The sequence below is a fragment of the Danio rerio genome, chromosome 10, assembly GCF_052040795.2.
Source record: "Danio rerio strain M-AB ecotype USA chromosome 10, GRCz13ab, whole genome shotgun sequence".
NCBI lineage: Eukaryota > Metazoa > Chordata > Actinopteri > Cypriniformes > Danionidae > Danio > Danio rerio.
In genome coordinates, this window is record NC_141030.1 from 22,030,950 (window position 1) to 22,039,629 (window position 8,680).

The 8,680-nt window shown below is 33.5% G+C and overlaps 1 protein-coding gene across 1 annotated transcript in view; it reads right to left on the reverse strand.

The window, feature by feature from the left end:
- LOC563710 (leucine-rich repeat transmembrane neuronal protein 4) overlaps positions 1 to 8,332 on the reverse strand; it is a 200,420-nt gene extending 192,088 nt beyond the window's left edge. The window contains exon 1 of the mRNA XM_087270421.1: positions 8,126 to 8,332. The gene's annotated coding sequence lies outside the window, so the exon portion shown is untranslated. The remainder of the gene's footprint in view (positions 1 to 8,125) is intronic.
- Positions 8,333 to 8,680: the final 348 nt, after the last annotated feature.

An 8,680-nucleotide genomic window follows, 5' to 3' on the forward strand; every position in this document is an offset into this window, starting at 1 on the left:
TATCATCACTAATATTATTATTAAAGTATGCTTTTGTCATTTCTAATAAATAATAAATATTAAATTTCATTTTATAATAAATGGCCTCTTTATTTATTTATTTATTTATTTATTTATTTATTTATTTATTTATATGATATTAGAATACATGCTAGCTTTTGTAAGTGATATGTTTTAGAATAGAATATGTAATCTTCAACTTTTCAATAATATTAGTAAAGTAAACATAGGCCCTATGTGCTATTTACATATATTTCAGTTAATATGGAAAGCGAGTGCATGTTTTTATCAAATCTAATATTGGATTTTATTTTAAATGCGCGTGCGTGTAAAAAAATATATTTGCAAAAAGAAATTATGGGTTTTTCTCTAAAGAATTAGGTACTCCACCTACTTTAGAGCATCATTATGGGCATTTTACGTTATAACTAAGGTGGTTCAAGCGATGGATCTGCGACAGAGAAACTGAGGGTTTTGGGATACACTACATAGTTCTTTTCCCAAACAATGCATCGTACTATGATAGTTCAGCCGTGAGTTACGTTGTTGTTTGGGAAATGCACCTCAGTACCTCAACATTTTAAAAGAGAAACTAAATTATTCACAATACAATAATATATATAAAAAAATCATCATCCACCACGCAAACTAACTATCCTCATCATATCCTCAACAACCATCTTTTAAATGCTTTTTTGAACCTCCTTAAATCGTTTATTTTCCTGATCTGTTTAACTAATTTGTTCTACATGGTTGTATTTTTCCCATTGCACGTCTAAATTGAAATAAACAAATATTAAAAATCCCTTCCGTAGAACTATATGGATGCTGTTGCCATACCATTTGAAAATAGTTGACCAAATAAATAGCAACCACATTATTCAACATTTTATATAATTCTCAGTTAAAAAAAAAAAAAAAAAAAAAACAATACTCATTTATTAACAGTTACCATACCCGATTATTAAAAAAAAAACTCTGCAAATGTGCACTAGGATGAATTTTGAAAATGATTCAAATTAATAGATTTTTTGCCTTTTGTAATTTTTCCTTCATACCCCGTGAGCAGCTACACCAAAATGAATCAAAGCTCCTGCCAATAATTTTAAAGAATGAACATGCAACAGATTAGCTTGCCTTGCTAAGAACCTAATTTCCAACATTTCTTTGCAAAATCCTTTCTTGCCATGACATCCCTTAATAATTTAATATCTATTAAACTTCCCAAATATTTTACAATTTTTTTTGACTTAATTAACAAATCATTATTCCTAACCACAAAGGAATCCTCTTTATTTTTATTTCACTTTTGAAGCAAATAAATTAGCTTCTGTTTTACCTTTGTGTAAAGAAAGTTTATTATCCAAAACCCCAAAACTGTAAACTCATAATTTCCTCCAAGCTCTTTTGTCTTGATGAAAAACTAAAATTGCTAAATCACTAAATTGTTAACAACTTTTCTTTCAACTTAAATATATAAATTGAAAACATGTGGTAAATTATAGTGTTTTTTCCCCCCTAAATATGCTCTACATTCACATATCAGAGCAAAAAATATGAAAATATTCTGCTTAGAAAAAAGAAGATTTAGTGCTGTTTTCTCAAAACATTTCTCTTTGAGGAGTAGACATTGGACCCCACTGCAAATAATGGAAGATTTGTGTTTTATTTGGAGTCCTGAAGAAAGACTAAAGACATGCAGCAATGGTTTTCTTATATTTGTCTTCTTACCAAATCCCTGTTGGAAAAATTAAAAGCTTGAGCAATCACCAGGTGGTGATTGTTGCACTTTCACTAAAGCGTGAAATAACGTTAAAGTTGAAGCATCAAACTCGCCAAACTGAGGCAAATAAAATGACAGATGTTTTGTTGGTTTGTTGACAAGACTTGTGAAGTGTGGCAGCAGTTCAGTTCTGGGGTGTGTGCCTCATTGTGCCTGAGTGTGTTTGTGTGTGTGTGTGTGTATAAAAGGAAACCTTCCCAACCTTTGCCACAAGCTGTGTCCCAATCTGGAGAGCTGTTATCTAAACTGAGAATCACAGGATGCTGGGATTGGATGTACAGGGACACGGCATATGGATCTTTTTGTAACTTACTGCAGAGTAAAAAGCATGGATCAGAGTCACAAATAAACCACCATGACCTGAGAAACAACATAATTCAGCAAGCCCATCTTTATACTTCTAAAACATTTGACGCATAGTATACATTTTTAAATGGGATGTAGAATAAAAAAAAGTCATTTCATTCTGTTTTACATTATATAAAGCTTTGTTTTTAACCAACCCCAACTATTTTTAAACTGAGAAAGCAAGAACAGATAAAGTGCAGTGCAGTCTAATTTGATAAATGCATAAATGTAATGGTAAAAATAATAATAATAATAAAATAAATAAAAGCACAAAACTGTAAATCTGTCTCAAATATATCACCTTAAAACATGAATTCGCAACACTGACATGCAAAATATATTATATGATTTTCTCAAAAGCACCTATGATGCAAAATCATCTTTTGAAAGCTGAACAGAACTGTATGTAGGCATAGTGTGTCCACTGTCATATTAGTGTGTTATGAACACAAGTCTCTCTTTTTAAGCTTCTTAATGTTAAAATAGTATTCAAATCCCAGTGATTTTAAGGCCCACTACAAGAAGACGTAGAAGTGTAATTTTATCCACCCACTGAATTGATTGACAGGCTCATATTAGCATGTCTCCTTAGTAATACATATATGCAGGTCCACAGAACAGGATTTGCAAAGAAACTGGGATTAAAAGTTCTGTTCCAACTATCTGTGATCAGCTGCACATTAAGAATGAGTTGTATAATGTTAAAAGTTTTTAAAACTGTAGATGTTTGTAATAAAGAAAAAAACAATAAAAGTGCTTGTTAATTCTCAATCACTAAAATCAGCACAGCCACATAGTATCAGTACAACTATATATGACAATGCTTTAAACACACAACAGAATTTCTAGTTTGTTGTTTATTTTGTACAGTAGCATAGTGGATATCCATACAGCAGCGTATATTAACTGGTATTCTGTCACCAGTGTTGGGGAAAGTTACTTTTGTAAGTAATGCATATTGAGTTCTGCATTGAGTCATTTTATAGCGTATAAAACATGTATGCAAATAAATGCAATAACATATGTAAACAACAAAATTGGTATATGCCATAGTAGCTTATACTTTACAAAAAGTCAACATGAGCCTTGTCACATGCAAGATGTGCACATGTACCATGAATGAGAGAGGTAATAAAAGCACACAAACTCTAAGGGAGAATCAGATGCTTAAGACATCATCTTTAATGATTAATATTAACAATGTTGACAGAGGCTTATGATATAATAATTAGAGCAGAGCATTAATTAAATGCATAGGCCTATTTTGCGTGGAGCGTTCGATTTTAGGTAGCCTGACATTTTTATTTAGTCAGTGTTTTAGTTTTATTTAAGTAAAAAATATATGGGGGCCGGATTATTTATTTTATCCTTTTTATTTAGTTTATTCATTTTTTCTATGCTGTTGGAAACATTGCAGATGGGTGAAGATGTTCTGTTTGTTGTTCTGTATGTTGTTGTTTGCATGATAAAATAATTCAGCATTGTAAAATGCACTATTTAATGTGTCACACAAAATATACACATTTTTTTTTTATTAATAATTTTATAACAGATCACTGATCCTAAAAGGTGCTCGGCAGGCATATCCGGTGAAATATACACAGGACTGTCATGCATGCTATTTTTTTCCTGATTTCAGTTTAGCCACGACTACCAAGAGAAGGAGCTTCAATCCAGTCTGGAAAAAGATGACCTATCCCATAGTAATTAAGCTACGGCACAAAGGTGAGCATATGATGTTCGACTCTCCACAGAAGGCAAAGGATTTTGTTACTTCACTGCCACTGAAGACATACTCTGCAGCACTACAAAGCAAAGAGAAGGCAACAGCCACTGTCTCCATTTCCTCAGCTCAATGAGAGAAAATTAACGACGTGGTTGGTGGCGATCATCATAACTGCACTTAAGAGGACAATAACAAGATGCCCATGGACACTTGTTAATTTCCTTTTGGCATCTTGCTCCTGCCCTGCACGCTCGTCCGTTGACTGGTAAATAGTAATGTTTTTACTTTATTTTTATTTGATATTATTATTATTTTCGGGCTAATGAAGAGCAAAGTCAACCATTACGTTTCTGGCTTAGTAGGCCTTTTGAGGACATGTCTTGCATTGAAGTGGATTGGTCACACATCAACATTTGATTTTGTTGTTCACGCAGACCTACACTCTCGGTAATGTGCGCTTTGGTTTAATTGTTTTTATTTTGTAAATCTAAAGACAATAAAATGTTGATCACAAAAAAAATAATAAATAAAAATAAATTAATATTAATTTGACCAGTTTACCGTTCATATTCGGTTAACAAGCGACGGTTGTCAATTGGCAAATTTAACCAAAAGGAGCATCCCTAAACTCAACAATTGTGTGTTTTTTAGATCATTTAAAGTGAGTAGTTTAAACAAACAGTGAACTTCATTTTTTGAGTGTATATTTGACTCTGAATCTGTAATCCATATAATGATTCCTGAATCTGCTTCATTTGCGTCTGTCACTTGAACCCAAAATGGTAATTTTCAGCATTTCAAAATAAATTTTCTGATAGATATTTTGAGCTGAAGCGTTACAGACACATTCTGAAGTTGCTAAAGACTTTTCTTATATCTTGTAAAAGGAGTAAAATATGAGCCCTTTAATGCTTTACAGCAATGCATGCAATGTTTTAATCTTGGTGAAACCAGGTTCATTTATAGACCTCAGAACCTTGCGGAGTCTGAAACCAGGGCGATTTATAGGCTGTGTTTCTGCTGATATAGCGCCTGCCTGTCAAAAGCATCAGTGTTAAACAAGCCCCACTCATCGTAATGCCCAGATATGCAAACAAAACATGAAGAAACCATCAGAGGGAAAAGCAGAAGGAAATGAGACCTTCAAATCAATTACCCTATCCCGACAGTGTCATAGAGCAATTACGAAAGGTCGTTAAATGATATTGTTTCATTTTCCACTCAGATAAAACATTAATTAAGTCACACTGAAGGGTGGAATTCAGGCATGGCTCTGTATTATCTGCGCATTGTGAAGTAGGCTATTTGTGTTTCTACTTTCCCCTGTTCTATTGTGCTTGTAAACACTGAACTGGTAAGTCATTTCAGTTTGGCTTTTTTATACCTGTGAATGGTTGCTAGATAAGGGAATGTTCTTTTTAAAATCCAGGCAAGCAGTTAGACGGTTACTTTAAGCTATTCAATCTTGCTAAATTTGCTTCAAAGTTTGCTTATCACTCTCTGGCTTGGTTACAAAACCTGGAATTTACAAACCTAGATGCACTCACATACACACTCACAATGTCAAGGCTGTTCCAAAAGTGCAAGTCTTGCTAAAGTCATGCTGATCAGCTCATTAAAAACACATTGTTACACCCAATGCAGATTAGACGTACCCTAATTATTGTGTTCACTGTTTTCGACACAACATGACTTAATCAAAGCTTGGCTCTCGGCATTACACTGTTAAAGCACCTTGTCAAGTTGAAAATAGTTAGGATTATCTCAATTTATTCACAGCAAACTTCTTTTTAAATCTTAATTTAAGATAGAACATAGTCCCTTTAAGGCAAGCCATTGTACTCTGCGGCCATCTTTGAAATGCCTCTCCGGCAGTATTCTCAGGCATTCTGTGTCTGAGGAATCACCAATAAAATAAATATATTATATATTAGGAATCACCATTAAAATAAACAACAACTGTCCCTTTAGCTTCATTTCTAAATCTCCAATCACACAAAATCTGCAGAAACAGTCTGGTCCAAGCCCCTCCCCCAGAGTATCATCAGTCTATAGCAGTCAATGATTGGCTCCTGTACTAGAAGGCGGGCTTTTTTCACCATATAGGGATTGATGATTGGCTCATGTACTAGTGGGTGGAGGTTTATTCATCATATTGACAGTTACTCTTTACAAGAAAGACACGCGTGACATGTCTTGTGTCTTCTATAGTCTTTGGATAGAAGCTGGCATATCTTTAGACATAAACACACAAACATTGAAAAGTTAAAGGGATAGTTCACCCAAAAATTAAATGAACAATGATTCCAAACCTTTATGAGTTTCTTTCTACAGTTAAACACAAAATATTATATTTTAAACACAGCTGAAAACAACCACTGACCTCCATAGAAGGACAAATACTAAAGTTGTCAATGGGTTTTCAGCATTCTGCAAAATATCTTCTTTTGTGTTTATCAGAAGAAACAAATAATACAGATTTGAAACAATGAATAGGTCAGTAAATGATGACCTTTAAATAATAATAAGAATAATAAGAATAATGATAAGATGGATTTTAGTGACCATGAGAATAACGCAGATTGGATATTTGATAAGAGCAGTGGTGGAGACAGTGGTGGTGTAAGTTGGCTCAGAGGCAGATAAGACAGGCATATTATAGTATAATATAATATATAAACATTGTTAGCTAGTAGCTACATTATTCTGATGCATCCGGATATATTAGACTTCTTATTTATTTGTTATAATATTCACTAGAGGAAATATTTATACCTAGGGTATGTTGTGTACATAATAATACAATATTATGTTTATTTTTAATAATACTCAGCAAAAAAAAAAAAAAAAAAGAATAAAAAAAAACCTGTAGCAATATTAGTTGTAGGAAAGTATGTATAAGGTGTCATTCATGAGTTCTGTGTTAAAGCGTATAATACTCCATTTCAAACAACAAAACTATTAATTACAAGGAAATATATAAATTTGATCCACTATTGGAAGTTGTTGCAATATGGCACCTTAAAAAAAATTCCCATTTTTTTACAGCACTTCAAGTCGTTAATTAAATAAATTAATTAATTAATTAATTAATTAAATAACATAAAATAACATAAATAATAATAATAATAGTAATACTACTACTACTAATAATAATAATAAAAATCTAATACAAAGCTGAGCAGTAGTATAATCTTGCATTGCTGAAAGCTGTGTTTTGATGAATATGTCAATATATGCTGCAAGCTTTCATCTCAATATCTAAAACATTTCATCTCTGATAAGTCATTAATTTTCTTTTCGACTTAGTCCCTTCTTTATCAATTCGGTGTCGCCACAGCGGAATGAACCGCCAACTTATCCAGCACGTTTTACGCGGCGGATGCCTTCCAGCCGCAACCCATCTCTGGGAAACATCCACACATACTCATTCACACTCACATAGTACGGACAACTTAGCCCACCCAATTCACCTGTACCGCATGTCGTTGGACTGTTGGGGAAACCGGAGCACCTGGAGGAAACCCTTTTGAACACAAGGAGAACATGCAAACTCCACACAGAAACGCCAACTGACCCAGCCGAGGCTCGAATCAGTGACCTTCTTGCTGTAAGGCGACAGGACTACTGCGCCACTGCGTCACCATCTCTGATAATGATGATGTAAATGTTTGCATAGGCTCTGTAAATCAATAAGTAAAAAAACTGCTTAAAGTGAAAGAACCATGTAAAACTAAACACATTTACACATGAAACACTGTATATATTATATTGCTTTAAAGCAAGCAGTCTCACTGTATTTTACATAGAAACAAATCTGTGTTGCATTCAATCAAATTACACTTAAAGTTCTACTACAATGAAGCTTTTCAATGTTTATGTTTTCATTTGTGAATGTCTGAACTCACTCGACCGGACTAAACAGGAAATGACTCGAAGAAGTCCTAGAAGACCATTAGTTTAAAGATGTTTACCACCCAAAGCAAGCGTTTTCAGAAAGTCCACTTTTGCAAGCTGGTTGTATTTTTTTTTCTATGAGTTTTATAGTCTTTAGTGTTTGGAGATACTGATAATAACTTATTTCAGACACTGTTAGCAACTTGTTAGCTACAGCCAGCCTGAACATTCAATAATGTCATAAGATATTGTCAATATTTCACAAGACATTGGTGATTTGCATTTACCCTCATGTCAGCCCTTCACATTAGTTTGGACCTTTCCTGCTTTCTGGGCTTTCATACTGTATACAATAAACAACCTAAACTCACCATGTCTTCAAATTGGTCCAATAGGTGTGTTGGCCAATAAATCCCCAAGAAATGAAAGTCTGCATTCTCTCACAAATAAAAATTAAGATTGAATGAGGAGCAATTTACTAAGGTAAAAAGGTTTTTTGGTCAAGAATTGACCATCAACAATGCCAAAACAAACAATGTAATGGGAAATGAGAGCAATTTTAATTTGAGGAGTCACATGATGATTTCTCCTTCTTCTTCTTGTTTTAATGATGGTCTGCATCCAATGAAAAGGTGTACTATCGCCACCTACTGTACTAGAGTGTGTGTCTGAATCAACTACTCTCTGTAAAAACAAACAAAAAAAAACATTGAATTTAGTAATTCAAAAGACTGCTACAATGCAGGGCTGGACTGAGGCAAAAAAATCGGCCCTGGCATTTTAGGCCAGATCAGCCCACCACATTCAATCAAAATGCTATCTATCTGCGCATGTCCAATATTTTTATCAACTCCTATTTTATAAAACACAAAAGCCATATATAATAAATAAATAAATACATAGACATTATTCTCAATTACATGTCT